The sequence below is a fragment of the Lathyrus oleraceus genome, chromosome 5 (assembly GCF_024323335.1).
Source record: "Lathyrus oleraceus cultivar Zhongwan6 chromosome 5, CAAS_Psat_ZW6_1.0, whole genome shotgun sequence".
Classification (NCBI taxonomy): domain Eukaryota; kingdom Viridiplantae; phylum Streptophyta; class Magnoliopsida; order Fabales; family Fabaceae; genus Lathyrus; species Lathyrus oleraceus.
Window position 1 is genome coordinate 312,760,699 of NC_066583.1, and position 15,465 is coordinate 312,776,163.

Sequence of the window (15,465 nt, forward strand, 5' to 3'; positions counted from 1 at the left end):
ATATTATGTGTAATAAAGTTATTGATTTTAAAAAATTGGATGAATTAGAATATGAGGCTACAATAATCTTGTGCCAATTGGAGGTGTATTTTCCCACATCATTTTTTAGCATTATGGTTCCCTTAATTGTTCATCTAGTCACAAAAATCAGATTTTATGGTCTAGTTTATTTAAGGTGGATGTATCCAGTAGAGTGATACATGAAGATATTTAAAGGATATATGAAGAATCATCATCGACAGAAAGCTTTAATTGTAGAAAGGTACATCACATAAGAAGTTGTTGAGTTATGTTCAAAATATTTGTCGAAAGCAGAATCTATAAGAATTTCAAAGTCTTGTCATGCTAACACATATGGAGGTAGAGGTACTCGAGGTTTAAATGTTATGTCAATGCCTCGAGATATAGTTCTTCAAGAACATTTGTATATATTGAATAATGTTGATGAAGTTCAACCTTACTTATTGGCACACCCTAATTTTGACCATGAATCATCGATTCAATACATTCATCATAGTTGTTGCATATTTGTATAGAATATCATGCATTCCATACCATATAATGCCTAGAATATCAGTAGAAATAAATTCTCGGATCTACAGACAAACCGGTTGAATCCATTTTCAATTGTGTGTCAAATCAGCGGGCAAAATTTTTCAAAATCAAGCTTGCAGAAATCAGTTTTATTAATCCACGTTTCGTGCAGTTTAATTTGGTGTGCTTGATTTATTTTCTGACTAATTATTCTGCCACATTTTGATCCGTCTGAGTGTTTTAACCGGGCGTTTTCCATTTCAATATTTGACAAAAACCTGTATGTTTTCAAGAAATTTATTTTGCGCAAATCATTTTAGTGCATTCAATTTAATTTTTCGGGCATTTTTGGGCCTGATTTTTATTTATTTTGAATCATTTTATTTATATTTTTTAGTCAAAATGTTTATTAAAAATAAACAGAATTAACTACATTTTCATTTCGATTTTATATTTATTATTTAAGATTGTTTGAATTTCTTTAATTCTAATCATGTTTAACTCATTTTTCACTAAATGTTATCAAAGGTATTGTTGGTAACATGTAAAAATAAAAAACCTTAAAACCTAATGTATAAATAGTGGCCATTATCTTGAAACAGAAACCAATCCCCATAGCACATGCGGCGCACAAACTTTGGTTTTTCTGTGGATCTCACCTCTTTTCAAATCAATAAAGAAGAGAAGTGATTCATAGATAAAACAAAAACACATCTTGTTGCTTGATATGTTTCTTCAATGCACAGACCAACACAAAGACCACTTTGTCCAACCATATACTAGCCAACTGTCGCACCTCGAAAAATATGGGGATACGACTTCAAAGCGAAGCGCGATCGCACGCTCGCAATGATGGACTGAACAGAGTCGCCACCGAACTTTATTGATTCCTAAAAAGGAAAGGGGAAATATCGATAAAACCCAAGACAAAAGAAAGGATAAGATATGGTCATCGCAACCAATATCAGGGTTCGGGAGTCGATTACGCAAGGGGAAGGTATTAGCACCCCTCACGTCCGTTGTACTCAACAGGAACCATTAGGTTAGTTGTGTGCGTTAGTGTTAGTTGAAATATTAGGCTTTTCAAGTTATTAAGTGGGAAAAGAAAGAATATAAGAGAGAAGAATATTTTTGGATTTTTGACGAAGGACTAAACCTAAGTTTTTTATTAGTGGGCCTGACAAGATTTGCAAATCCTGCTCCTACGTATCTCAACAGAGAAATCAAGGCTTACGTAGTTCTGGGTAGAAAAATGTTTGTTTGTTGGTCGATTTTAGCGAAAGCTATATTGTATTAATCGACGAAAACATTGTTTTACCCAAAACAGATGAGGAGTGGACGCATACCACACATCGAACGGATTTATAAATCTACATTTGGAAAAGCGTCATTTATCTCTACTCAACAATCGTGGCCGAAACATTGTTTTGTATCACCTTAAGACAATATATCTTTCATTTATAAAAAAGGTTTTGGATTAATCGCACGGCGGCGAGAAAAGAGTTTGATTGGTTGGATGTATTTTGAGTGATGGCGAGAACTTGGATGAGCGAGATATACATCTCGAATCCTAGTCTCAGGAGTGCGTGGTATACACCACGTTCCATTTCTATCTTATTTGAAAAAAATGTTTAATAAGAATTAAGTGTTTTGAATTTGATTGAGAAAGGGTTTGAAGAAACCTTATTGACAATTTTAGACGATGGCGAGAGCCAAGATAGGCGAGACATACGTCTCGAATCTTAATCTCAGGAGTGCACGGTATACACCATGTTCCATTTCCACCTTTATTGAAAAGTGTTGAATAAGAATTAGGTATTTTGAGTTTTGTTGTGAAAATGACTTGACCCTAGATCAAATATTGATGGACGTTCAAGAGAAATTTGAATGAGTGTTTGAGAGAAAACAAAGTGGATAAATTTGGATGATGGCGAGAGCTAGGATTGGCGAGATATACATCTCGAATCCTAGTCTCAGGAGTGCGCGGTATACACCACGTTCCACTTCCATCTTTATTAAAAAGGTCTTAACTATGAATTAATATTTTTTGAGTTTTTATTAGGAAAAATGGCTTGACGTTGAATCAAGCGTTTGGTGAAAGTTTGAAAGAAACAGAATAGAATAGGAGGGAGAAATGAATTGATTTGTTTATTGAGAAAATACTCGACGTTGGATCGAGTCATTATTTTTGATCTTTTGGAAATGGTTGATTTTATTCTTGTGTTAGTATCTAACTAAACAGTCAAACAAATAAAGAAATAAAACAGTACAAAATTATTACACATCGGGGGAGTGAGGTACATTTTGTCAAACGGGGATTCAAAATCATGAAATAATTAAATCGGGCCCAAACAACCAATAATGCAATGTATGAGTGTAAGTGCAAGAGAACCGGCTCATTGTAAGAAAGCCCAAGAGTAAGCTATGTGAGGTTGATGGCGATGCTTAAAAGCAATTGACTTACAAGGGTATGAAAATGGGTATTAATAACCTAAAGTTAAAATAAATTGCAAGGTACTATATAGAAAAAGAAATTAAATAAAACAATAGACGTAATAAATATAAACACAAAAAAATGGCTATCCCCAAGTATCGAACCCACTCCACTAAAGACCATGGAACTGCCCTCTCTCCACTAGGCCATTTATGATTAGTTATTATTTTAATGCTAATTTGGATAAGTAAACCAAGATAGATTAAAAATTAGAATTAAAATAAAAACTAATATAAAAAACAGTCTGTTGGACTACCAAGAAAAAACAAGAAATTAAACCCAGCCGCTTGGCTGTTGGGTTTTCCAATGGATTGTGAATTGGGAAAGCAAATATACCAATATATACCATTTAATAAAAAAACAGAAGACTAAACATAAACAAATCTTTTTAATGGTTTTAAATGATGGTTTTGTAAAAATAAAATAAATGAAGGAAAAGTGGGAGGAACAGTAACGAAGCGTTCACTTGTTCACGCTCCCTCAAACTCATCTTCTTCGCTCACCACTCTGAATCTCACTTCTCTATCCGTCCCTCAACCTCACTCTCAACGAATCTCTCTCTCGCTCTCAACGATTCATGTCTCTCTCAATAGCGTCCTCAACCTCAACCCTCTCTCTCACCCTCAATCATTCATCACCTCTCAGGTTCTCTCTCAATCGCTCATAAGAAATGCACAAATTTGGTTTTCAAGGAGACTCAAGTAAAAGCTCACCTTCGGCGACGACGACGACTCAGGTAATGATCGAATCTTCTCCCTTCGCCTCTTCAAATACCGGTTTCTTTTTGATTTGGGGATTAGGGTTCTTGGTGGAGTTCTTGTCCGCCTTCAATTTTCTTAGGGTTTCGTTTTCAAGTTTTTTCCGTTCCCTCTCACTATTCGCCTTCTCTATTTATGTTCTACAGCTAGGGTTTTTGATTTGGTATGGTGGATCCAAGAAGTATCTCTGCCAAGTCCTTTCGGTGTGCTCAGAATCGGATTGTCCTGTTTAGTGCTAGATTCGAAAATGGTATTCTGAACTCATGCGTTCTTCTTCGTTTTTGTCTTAATTCCATTCCGGGTATTTTCTTGGATTTTAACGCTTTGCTGATTTGTGTTTTACCGCAGTGAAATTTGGAGCATTCATGAGTAACTTCGGGCTTGTTCAGTTTGATAATGAGGATGCTGCTCAAGAGGCCATGACATCTTACAGCAACCCTTTGCACGTCCAAGTGAGATTGTTTTGCAAACAAATGTTGAGCCAAAGACATATTCCATTACATTCTTCAATTCTTCTTCATAACCAACCAAAGAAAGTGCAATTTCGGAATTCTCCTTACCCACCAAACTAACAGCGGCTTGTTGAACTCTTGAGGGAACAGTATAGTATTGTATTTTATTCAAAGGTATAATTGTCACTCTTCTTCTAAGATTGCCATGCTGTAGTAGCTATTTTCCATTGTGTTGCTCACGATTTGATTTGCGCACCTTGCTTATGCTTGTAGGTAACAGCATAGGATGTATCGACAATGTTCTGTCTGAATGCTGTTAGATGCTTGGACAACTTGTCTCCTATTGTGTTGGAATTCAAAACCGTCAAATATATCTTTAGCATCATAGCAGGGTTTTAAACCGACGTTTAACTGTCAAGCACACGTTACAGGTGCATGAAGGTTTGTTGTCATTTCAGATGGAATCGGTCCATCCAGAGAATTCTGGCTCAAATTCAATGTAGACAACTTTTTTGCAATTGTGAAATTTGAATCGGACTAGTACCATTAAGTTTGTTCATCAAGACTTGAAGACTGATAAGATTTCCAAGTTCTGGTGGTAATGCACCAGTCAATTGATTCTCATCCAAACTCATCAAGGCCACTTTCTTACAAGAACCTGATTCAGGAGGTATCAAACCTGTCATCTTATTATTATCCAGCCCTATGTATGTCAAATTATGTCCGGCTTCATTGCAGGTACTCGAAAGAATCTCTCCTGTCAAAGAATTTCCACCTAATCCTAACCTGACTAAATTATGTGAAATGTTTACAGGTACAAGCCCTTGCAACCTGATTGTGCAAAGCTAGATCTTCTCTCTATCTGACATGTTGGATAACTGATCCAATGGCCACAGATGATTCAATAACAACTTGTAAAATTGCAGATGAATTCAAGTAAAATAACCATGTTCTGATTTGAATAAAACCAAACTTAGCCTCATCCTTCAATTGTATCCTTCAACTGTTATAGGCTTCAATAAAACCAAAACTAGTTGATTTGAATGTAACAACATTGAATAGCGTGCTCTGAGTTCTCAACAAAATAATCATGTTCTAATTTCAGTCTGTAGGGTCAAAACAAAGCTTAGCCTCGTCCCAAGGTCCATTGATCTCAAACCTGTACTCTTGTAACGAGAATAACATGATGGCAAACACATGTAGTCTTGATGGAAGACGAGAAGCAATAAAAATGGAGGCAACCACAGAAGCATTTACGGATATACAACTGGTTGATGCAAGATTCTTCAGAACCCCCGAAGTTTAACAAAATGGTGAGCTTCTTGATCTTGGCTCAAGCCTTTCATGTGTGTTACAGATTGGTGAACTTATGTAGAACTGTTGTAATTGGTTTTATGCAGGATTTTGAGTATGACATATTCTTGGGAGCTACATCCTTAGAACCTGTACCGTGCAACCGGTCCCTTGATGTATGCTTGTATTGTTCTTGCAACATCTGCTTCTCTCCACGAACGTTGCCTTTGAAGTTCTTGCATCCGGTTGAGCATTACGTGTTGTTTGTAAAAGCTGCATTTCACTTATCCAGGACTGTCGTCTAAAGAAAGACTAAAACATGCCTGATGGTCGACTGAATTAGTTCTCGCGCCATCACAGGTAAAAAAATATCAACAGCCTTCTGGTAGCACTCATAGGCAGCTGTAGAATTTCCATTCAAATCTTGTTCATCTGCACATTCAAAATGATCTTTTCTAACCCTTAGCATGCTTGTTCTCTTGTTCAACTTTGCAGAGGTCGGTGCTTGCGAGAAAGGGCGCCCTTGTGGAGCCAAGAATATGTGTTGACGGCGACGAAGCAACCGTGAAGGTCTGCATATGAGCCCTTGAGCGCTCATGTGCCTTTATTGCTTTTTGTTGATTTTTAATCTGTTCTTTAAACAGTACCATAATTCCCTTTATAAGTGGTTAGCTTTTGGTTTTGTAAGTGAATTATATCAGTAACTACCGTGTTTTAAAAAAAATCTCTAGCATGAGAGATAACAATAAACGTCTTTTGCCATTTAACCGAGTACCACATAAGCTATAAGACAGCGTGAAGATCAAAGTGGTTCGTAGGCTCAAGAAGCAATATATCAGGCTCTATAAACAGTGCATAAGCAAGAGCTATACGCATTCTCCACCCTCCAAAAAATGTTTTTGTTACCTTCTTCTGTATCTTAGGAGAGAAACTCAGATCTGCAAGTAAAGATGTTGCTCGTGACTTGGCAGCATCAGCATCAATTAACTCGAGTCTCTTGTATATTTGCTCAAGTCTTTATGAAATAGCACTTCCTTTCACACCTCCATTTGCATCATTTCCCTTCTGACCAACTCATGCGGTCAAGCAAATCCGCTAGGCAACCGTAATGTTTAGCCAAAGGTTCAGTAGCAAAATCTTCGACCATGCATTTAAATAAATCCAAATCCTGATCGGTTAAATTGGTATGCCAGCAAGCCAACAACATTCCCATAAAGGTAACCTCATCAGGAATCCTCCCTTCGGATTACATCTATTCAAAGGCCCAAAAATGCCTCATTTGCACATCCATTCAAAGCATAGCCCGAAATCAAGGAATTCCAAGAAATAAGATCAACACAGTCAATCTCTTTAAACATTTGTTCAGTACTTTCTGCTATTCCACCTTTTGTATACATGGAAATTTGAGCATGGCTAACAAACAGTTTTCAGGAACCAACTCAAACAACTTTCTAGCCTTTTCAGGCTTCCCTTGATGCATATAGCGAGTAATTATCGAAGCCCACGAACAAATTTCCTTTTTTCAGACATTAATTCAAACAACTTATTGGCTTGTTCAACCGTGTTGTTGTGAAGATGCCCAGCAATCACGGTGTTCCATGAAATAATGTTTCTGTGAGACGTTTTATCAAACAATCGTTGTGCCTCAATAACTCTGCCATTTTTTGCAAACACGGTTATCATGGAATTATATGGGGCATTGTTTTTGTGAATGACATTTGAGAATACCCTTCTGGCTTCTTCAACTTTCCCTTGTTTTTTCTAGATGAATGACTTCGTAGAAATTATTAAACGTGAAATGGTCATGAAGAGAAATGTAAATGACTGATTGATGGGAAAAAATTTCAGGGTCAAAATCGGGGTATGACACCAACTATATCAGTAACATGCATTATCACTACAAACTTCACAAAACCATGAAGAACACCAACCATTTTTCTCCCATGAACTCCCTTATTAACCTCTTGCAAACAACACAAATCTTTCTTTCAGTACACTCACCCTTCTCAAGCACCCTCATATGATCAAGATCTCTCCTAACATACCTCTCATCTCTTAGATATTTCTCATTTCAAGATTAAACAAAAAACGTAGAAAAGAAAAAGTAGCCGGGAGATAATTGATTGGTTCAGGAACATTGATTTTCCCTTTTTCTAAATATTCTTTTTTCTTCCACTGATAACAAAACCTCACAAAAAATAAGAGAAAAAAACTATTAAAAAAATGAGATATCTCTTTTTCTTCCTTTCAAGACTCCACTCGACATCATCTCCTTACTCCTACCAAACAATGTAAAACCACCATGAAAAGTACTCCCTCCTCACATGTTCGTTTCAACCATCGGTAACAACAAAAACCTCCATTTGATTTTCCACCATAACATTCATCATATTTTTCATTTAATTTCATAAAACCATCACCACTGTAAGTTTTTTTTGCTCGCATAATAACTCTAAGACTCCAATTTTGACCCTAAGATCCCTCATGCTATCTCATCATATGCATTAGCATTGGGATCACACATTGGCATACTCCTTACCCTTCATCCATTGGGTTGGCATTGGGAGAGATCACGAATCATATTTTATTGTATCATACTTCCTTTTTCTTTGTTTACTAACAAAGATACCAAAAATATGTCAATGTATAGTTTGTTGCTTTTATAGGTAGTATGTATGCTCACCTATGCTCTATCAAGCTCATATCTAGGTTTTAATACCCTCAATTAAAGGAGTGTAGTCAAGAAATGGTTCAAATTAGCTTTAAGCATCTGTTTACTGTGGAAATTGGTAAACAACCGCTGGTCCTCCCTAGGCCTTAAGACTAAGGGTTACTTGCAGGATCGACCAGTTGATCCTAGGACATGTGCTAGTGCAAGTGTGGCTTATCCAATTCGACGGAATAACTTTGTGAGGAACAGCTCCTAACAAAGTATTGAACAAGCCCAGGTTTTTCCACATGAACGGTTTAAACGATGTTATAGCCTATGGGTGACTCGTGACCGACAGCGCTACAACATTCAAAAGATGTACACGACAAACATGCTTTTGGTGAACTCTATTATCGTAATAGAATCAGTGTCGACAACGTAAACGACAACGTAAAGTGATAACTCAAAAGTAAATGAAATTAAAATAAAATGTTCAACGGGAACAATTGAAAAGTAAGGAAGTTGCATTGAAATAAATGTGGTGATTCACGTACATAACACTATTAAAAACTCTTGCTTCCTCGCGCTGGGAATGAGAAGTTTCTTACAAGTGATTTTCAGTACAAGGTGAACACCCCGAGCCCCTCGTGGGATATTCTATTTATACTGAACTAAAGAAACTGCCTACAGGCTAAAAACTCCTAAAAACTAGCAGACGTCGCGCCACATGATCTGCAAACCGTTCTACCCACGTCTTGCAAACTGCTCCAGATTCTGGTGATTTTATTCTTCTTGTAACTGCTAGTCATTTTCCAATTTCAAATTTCTCCCGCCCAGATATTTAGGGCGACACTGTCTTCTAAGCATTTGGCATGAAAGAAAATTCTTTAAGTCCCAAGCTTCATTTTAGTCGACGGAATGGCCTGTCGACCAAACACGCTTCTCCTGTCGGCTTCATCCCTTGACTTGTGTTTTTTCCACTCTTGCTCATCTCAGGCACATCTTCATCCTTTGATGGGGTATAACCCATAAATTCACAAGATCCTACCACCAATTATGCTTTCAGCATGCCTTAGTGATTTCTCGTGGTAACAAAATGCCCCCCAGAGATGCCATTTTCAAATGTCGACGTTGGTGAGATGATGGCATCTTTGAGATGTCGACTTACCCCTCACTGCTTCCACTTCTACTTAGTGGGACCCCTGTTTGCCCCACATTGATGATGTCATATAATTATGACGAACGTTTCCTTTTTTCCTCGAGACGCACAAAATCACGTCCCCATCACTTCACGTCTTTATGAATGAAACGTGTTTGCTATCACACCTGCCTTCTCTCCTCCACGTGTCTGCAAACGTGGGAACATGGGCATACGTGTCGAAGATGGAAAATCAAACGTTCACTCTTCTCTGCTCAGGGTTTAACCCCTATAAAACCCTTGTTCTTTCTTCTTCTTCTTCCCTTTTTTCGCCCTTTTACTTTAGCACACCATCATCTCCTGCACTCTGTGTAAGAACTCTTCTTCTCCAAAAACTTCTATTTCTTCCATGGCTGGCTCCAGCAAACCTTCTGCTGCTAAACTCACACATCCTCTCACCATTGATGGTAAAGAGTATGTTTCTGAGCCTCCGTTTGCAGAAGAGAAGGTAAAAATCTGGCGTTCTCATGTATTGATCCCTTTATCCTTGGCTGACGAACCCTTAATGTTCTTAGGTCCTCTTCCAGAAAATCGATGCCCTGAGATTACCAGAACAGATTCTTCCCTTTCCCCTCCAGTCATATCTCTGAACCCTTGGTTTCTGCCCAAAAGCCCTTTTCCCTTCGCTACGTCGACAGGAACTTCAGGACTGCTCCTCCCAAAACTGTCCTAAGTTTTGTGCCTGGATGGATCGGTTAGAATCAGAGAAAATCGACCATTAGAAAAGTACATACATCTATACCCTTCTACAGATTGCCCGTTGTGGCCCTCCTCAGTCTTGTGGTATGTTACTAGCTGCCCTCCAATTCTGGGAGAGTTCGACCAACTCTTTCCATGCCAAGTGTGGCATGATCACGCCGACACTCCAAGATATCGTTGCCATCACTGTGAAGCTGTAGCACCAATCTCCCTGTGGTTTGACGTTGGTGACTATCGCAAGCCGACGTACAACAATTTCATTGATCACCATGTCACCTCTTCAGGCTCTGTGACCGACGAGGAACATGTGGCTTTCTTGACCCTCTGGCTATCTCGCTTTGTTTTCTGCTCCAGATCTATGCAGGTAACCAAGCACTTTACTCTCCTGGCAACTCAACTGCACCAAGAGCGTGATATCTCCCTAAGCTAATTGATTTTAGCTTCTCTCTATGAATCTCTGTCTGAGGTCGTGTGCCAAATTAGACTCTTTGACCCTGAGAATTCAAAGAATAAAAATGTGTTGGTCCATGGACCTTTTTGGATCTTACAACTGTGGCTCAATGCCACTTTCTCTAAATATATAGCCCCATACGGGATGAGAAGGGTTGCGTGTCCCCCAGAGGAACGACACCTTATTTGGAAATGATTGATCCCTCTGACGCCCATCGACAAAACCTACCCTGACCTCCAAGTGTTTCGCCTTTTGTTCAACATCATGCTGACCCGTGCCAATTTTCTACCTTCTATGGCCCCTTTCAGCCGTCGAACTGAGGGTCCTGCATGGTTCACCAGGCCTTTTCCTCCGACTGAAGATGAGCATAGAGATGAAACCTTCCTCATTTGGAGACGTCTTCTGGTCCCTCGATTCCTGTCGGCTGAAACCTCCAGTAGCAATCCTGGCTTAGTGGCTTATCAGCCTAACTTAGTGGCCAGACAATTTGGCTTTTGCCAATTTATTCCCAAGTCCTTGTTCTCTTCTCAAGAATTACTCACTAATATCCTCTGTGGTCAACCCTGGAGTGAGATCCAGGAGGATCTTGAAACCATCTGGGAAAACCGACCACGACTCCACTTCATTCCCTTTCGACCAGCCTTCTTCTGCACCAAGGAATTCAATGATTGGTGGCAGTCGTATTTTGCTGTTTATGTTGGCGCTCCTGAGGCCAAGCTATCTGAACTAACTCAAGCTTTTGTTTACTTGCAGGCAAAGCCGACCAAGTGTAAGGCTCTCCATGTCAAACAAATTCGCGCTTTCCAGAACTATTTCCAAGTTGTGTATCGACCAGATAATCTTCGTCGGACCATCTTTGAGGCTGCGGTCGAACTAAAGGAGAAGGTAACTGACAGATTCCCAAAACTTAAAATCCATGGTTACGCGAAAGACAAGTATCTTTACACCCTTCACTTTGGAAACCTCAAGTTCCCTCCTTTGCCATCTAGCCCCTTGGCTTTGGCCTTTGGCCATTTGGTCCCAGAGTGGTTTTATTGTCCCATTTCACACGTACAAATGCATATAAGAAAAAGGCCGACAGAGTGGTCCCGACGAAGCGTTATCTGCCTGACTACTCAGGGCCACTTCATATTGATCCTTAATATGTTAGCGTGTTCGAATCCACACAACTTGGTAACGCTTTTCTGGAAAGTTAACACCTCCTTTCAGCTAGATTCGTCGCTCACTTGTATTTCTTCTGTTTGTTTGCAGCGATCCCTCTAGACCTTGTGGATCCTGCTCCTGCCAAAGAACCTACTCCTTCAACACAAGAGGCTCAGGTTCGACTCTGGCCGAATTGCCATTTTCTTTAGCTTTTTGTTTTTTTATTCTTAGCCGTCATTTCCCTTTTTGCAGGCTGCTCCTGAGAAATCCTCTGATGATGATTATCGCCCTATTGCTCAAGTCTTGAAAAAACCCAGTTCTTCGGTATGCACCTATATGAAGTAGTCTTGAAAAAACCCAGTTCTTCGGTATGCACCTATATAAAGTAGTCTTGAAAAAACCCAGTTCTTCGGTATGCACCTATATAAAGTAGTCTTGAAAAAACCCAGTTTCTTCTCTAGCTCACCCACTACAATCTGTCGACACCGCTGGTGAGTTCATTGGCTTCCCTATCCAGATTAGTGATAGTGACTCTAACTCAGTCACTAGTCCTACAACGTATACGGATTCTAGTTCGACTAGTTCTGACTCTAGTCTTTCTTTTGCTTCTTTGCCTTTGCAGGATCCAAGGGGACCAGTGGGTGTCGACACCAATAAGAAACCACCTTCTCAAACTACTCTTCTGTCAACTGTTTCTCCTTCTTCTCAAACTACTCCTCTGTCGGTTGCTTCTCCTTCATCTTTCCAGGGGCTGGCGATAAAGCCTTCTGCCTTAGAAGCAATTGCTAGGCTTCGTAACCTGGTGAGATCGCGTGATGCCTCTTCTGACTCTGATCAACTTTATCACTCTGGAAAAATGGGCTCTGAGGCGACGAAAACCAAAGCTTTGATGGACAAAGTTCGCCTTCACGCCTTGAATCCTGACCTCCCTTATGTGCTCATGCATGAGCCTGCTGTCGATCCAGAGATCTTGCGCGTGTTTGCCCAACTTAAAGATCTTCAGCTCTCAGAATATGCCAAGCGTGCAACAGCCGCTTTAGAGCAACTTCTGGTTCCCATGTTGCGCCATCTCGACGGTGTTAGGGAAACTGAACGCTAGATTGCTTCTACTCAGGCCTTTGTGAAGGAAAAGTGGGAGTTGGTGATGAACACCGACGCGGAGGTCACCAAACTGTTGGGGACTATGGAGGAGAAGAAAAGAGAGTTGATCTCCAAACAAACGAGGGCCACTGAGATACGCCAACAAATTGATGCCCTTCGACGTTAAATTGCTGCTTTGGACATTGAGTTGGAGTTAATCACAAAAGAGGAGTCGTGCTTTATCGACGAAGTTCTGAAACCTGCCCAGGCCACTGTGGAGCAAACCACCGGTGATGCCTTAGCGGTAGCTGAAGAGCTTTCGACTATTGAGAAGAAGCTTGAACAGCTTAAAGCTCAGGCCGACACCTTGGAGCCTACGTTTATGCATTACAATTTTGAGCTTAAATCTTTTCAATCCAAGTTCGACCAACTTTGATCGCTTTTATTATTATTTTTTGTGTTATTTTTGTGTAATATTTAGACAATGGCTTTTTGCCACTTTAATGTTATCATTCTTATTTTAGCACTGTGTATTTATTTTCTGTGCTTTTTGTAGCTGGTTTCCAACATAGTTTTCTCCAACATAGTTCATTTGACCGTCATTTACTCTGTCGAAATCTTGACCTCTTGAAGGAGAGGCCTATATTTTTTCAAGTACTTTCCATTCACCCTTAGGATTCGCCTATCTGGCGCCAACTCCTCGATCTCGTAGGCGTTATTAGAAAAGGCCTGCAAAACCTTAAACGGTCCTTCCCAATTAGGGGACCATTTACCCAAAACTATATCATTTCTATCCATAGGAAAGATCACTCTCCAAACTAGATCGTCGACAACAAACATTTTTCCTTTCACCTTTTTGTTGTAGGCTCTGGTGACTTTTTCTTTCTGCCTTCGTAGGGAATCCAAGGCTAACATTCTCTCCTCATCTAAGTCGACCAGTTCGTCTGTCATCATGCTCAAATAATCTTCAGAAGGTATTTCATATTGCTTTTGGGTTCTGACTGCCTAAACCTGAATCTCTACTGGCAACATTGCGTCATGCCCATATACCAGTCGAAATGGAGTTGTTCCAGTTGCTTCTTTTGGTGACGTTCGACATGCCCACAAAGCTTGGTCTAACGTCTTATGCTAATTTCTTGGCTTCTTGCCTATATGTTTCTTTATTAGGCTGATGATCACCTTATTGGCAGCCTCGACTTGGCCATTCGCCTGTGTGTAATAGGGGGTAGAAGTCAGTAATTTGATTCCCATTTCTTTTGCAAAATCTTGCACTTTTTGACCAATGAAAACTGACCCCTGGTCGGTTGTGATTGTTTCTGGGATGCCAAATCTGCAAATGATATGACTTTGGACAAAATCTATCACAACCTCTTGGTCTACATTTGTTAATGCCACGCCTTCGACCCATTTTGTAAAATAGTCGATAGCGACCAAAATATACCTTTGTTGTTTCGACGAGGCTGGTTTTATTTCTCCGATAACATCCAGTGCCCACCCTCGAAAAGGCCAGGACTTCACAATTGTATGCAACTCGCTTGTAGGCACATGTTGTATGCCCCCATGCAATTGGCATTCCTGACAACTTTTAGCAAATTCAATGCAATCTTTCAACATTGAAGGCCAATAAACTCCTGAGCGCATCAAGAGCCATTTCATCTTCAAACCTGCTTGATGCGCCCCACATGCTCCACCATGTACGCTAGACACAACCACGTATGCCTCGCTTTCTCCTAGGCATTTTAGTAACACTCCTTCAACTGTCTTTTTAAATAGTTCATCATTCACCAAGACGTAGCTAAGGGCCCTATATTTTATCTTTCGATCTGTCGACCCTACAGGATTACGTAAATAATCGACTAGCGGTTTACGCCAATCATTTTCCCCCTCGTCGTCGACGGTCAGAATTTAAAAATGATATTTATCTACGGCTCCCAACTTTATAATCGACAAATTTGATGGTGATAACAATGTCACTCGTACCTTCTCCCTTACTTAGACCTCTTCACCCTGGTCTTTCGACGCTTTGTACCCTTAAGCCTCCTACGCCAAATCATTTGCTCTCTGGTTCTCTTTTCGTGGTATATGCTAGAGGTTGACTTGCTCAAACCTCTTGAGTAATCTGATGGTAACCACAAAATACATGATTAAATTTTATTTAACACACCTGTATTCTTTCGATGCTTGCTTAATTACTAACTCTGAGTCTCTCATGATTTCGACATTCCTTGCCCCCAATTCTAGCAGTAGTTCAAGTCCTGTAATCAGCGACTCATATTCTGCTTCATTATTTGTGCATACCCCCTCAATTCTGTATTTGAACTCTGCTGAAATTCCATCTGGAGAAATTATGACTCCTCTTATCCCAGATCCATGCTTATGTCTTGAACCGTCGAAGTATAACCTCCATGGCGCTAGGCCTACGTAATTTTGCGCCATTTCGACCATTGAATGGTCGACAAGGAAATCTGCCACTGCCTACCCTTTCATTGCTTTCGAGGGTATGTATGTTAGAGAGTATTCCGTTAACGCCAAAGCCCATTTCCCAATTCGACTTTGCAAAATTGGTTTAGACAACATGTGTTTAATAATATCAAAGTGGGAAGATACGTACACATTAACAGGCTTAATATATTACTTTAGTTTCATACAAGAGAAATACAGGCATAAACATAGTTTTTCTATATCACTATACCTAGTTTCAGGGTCATTAAGC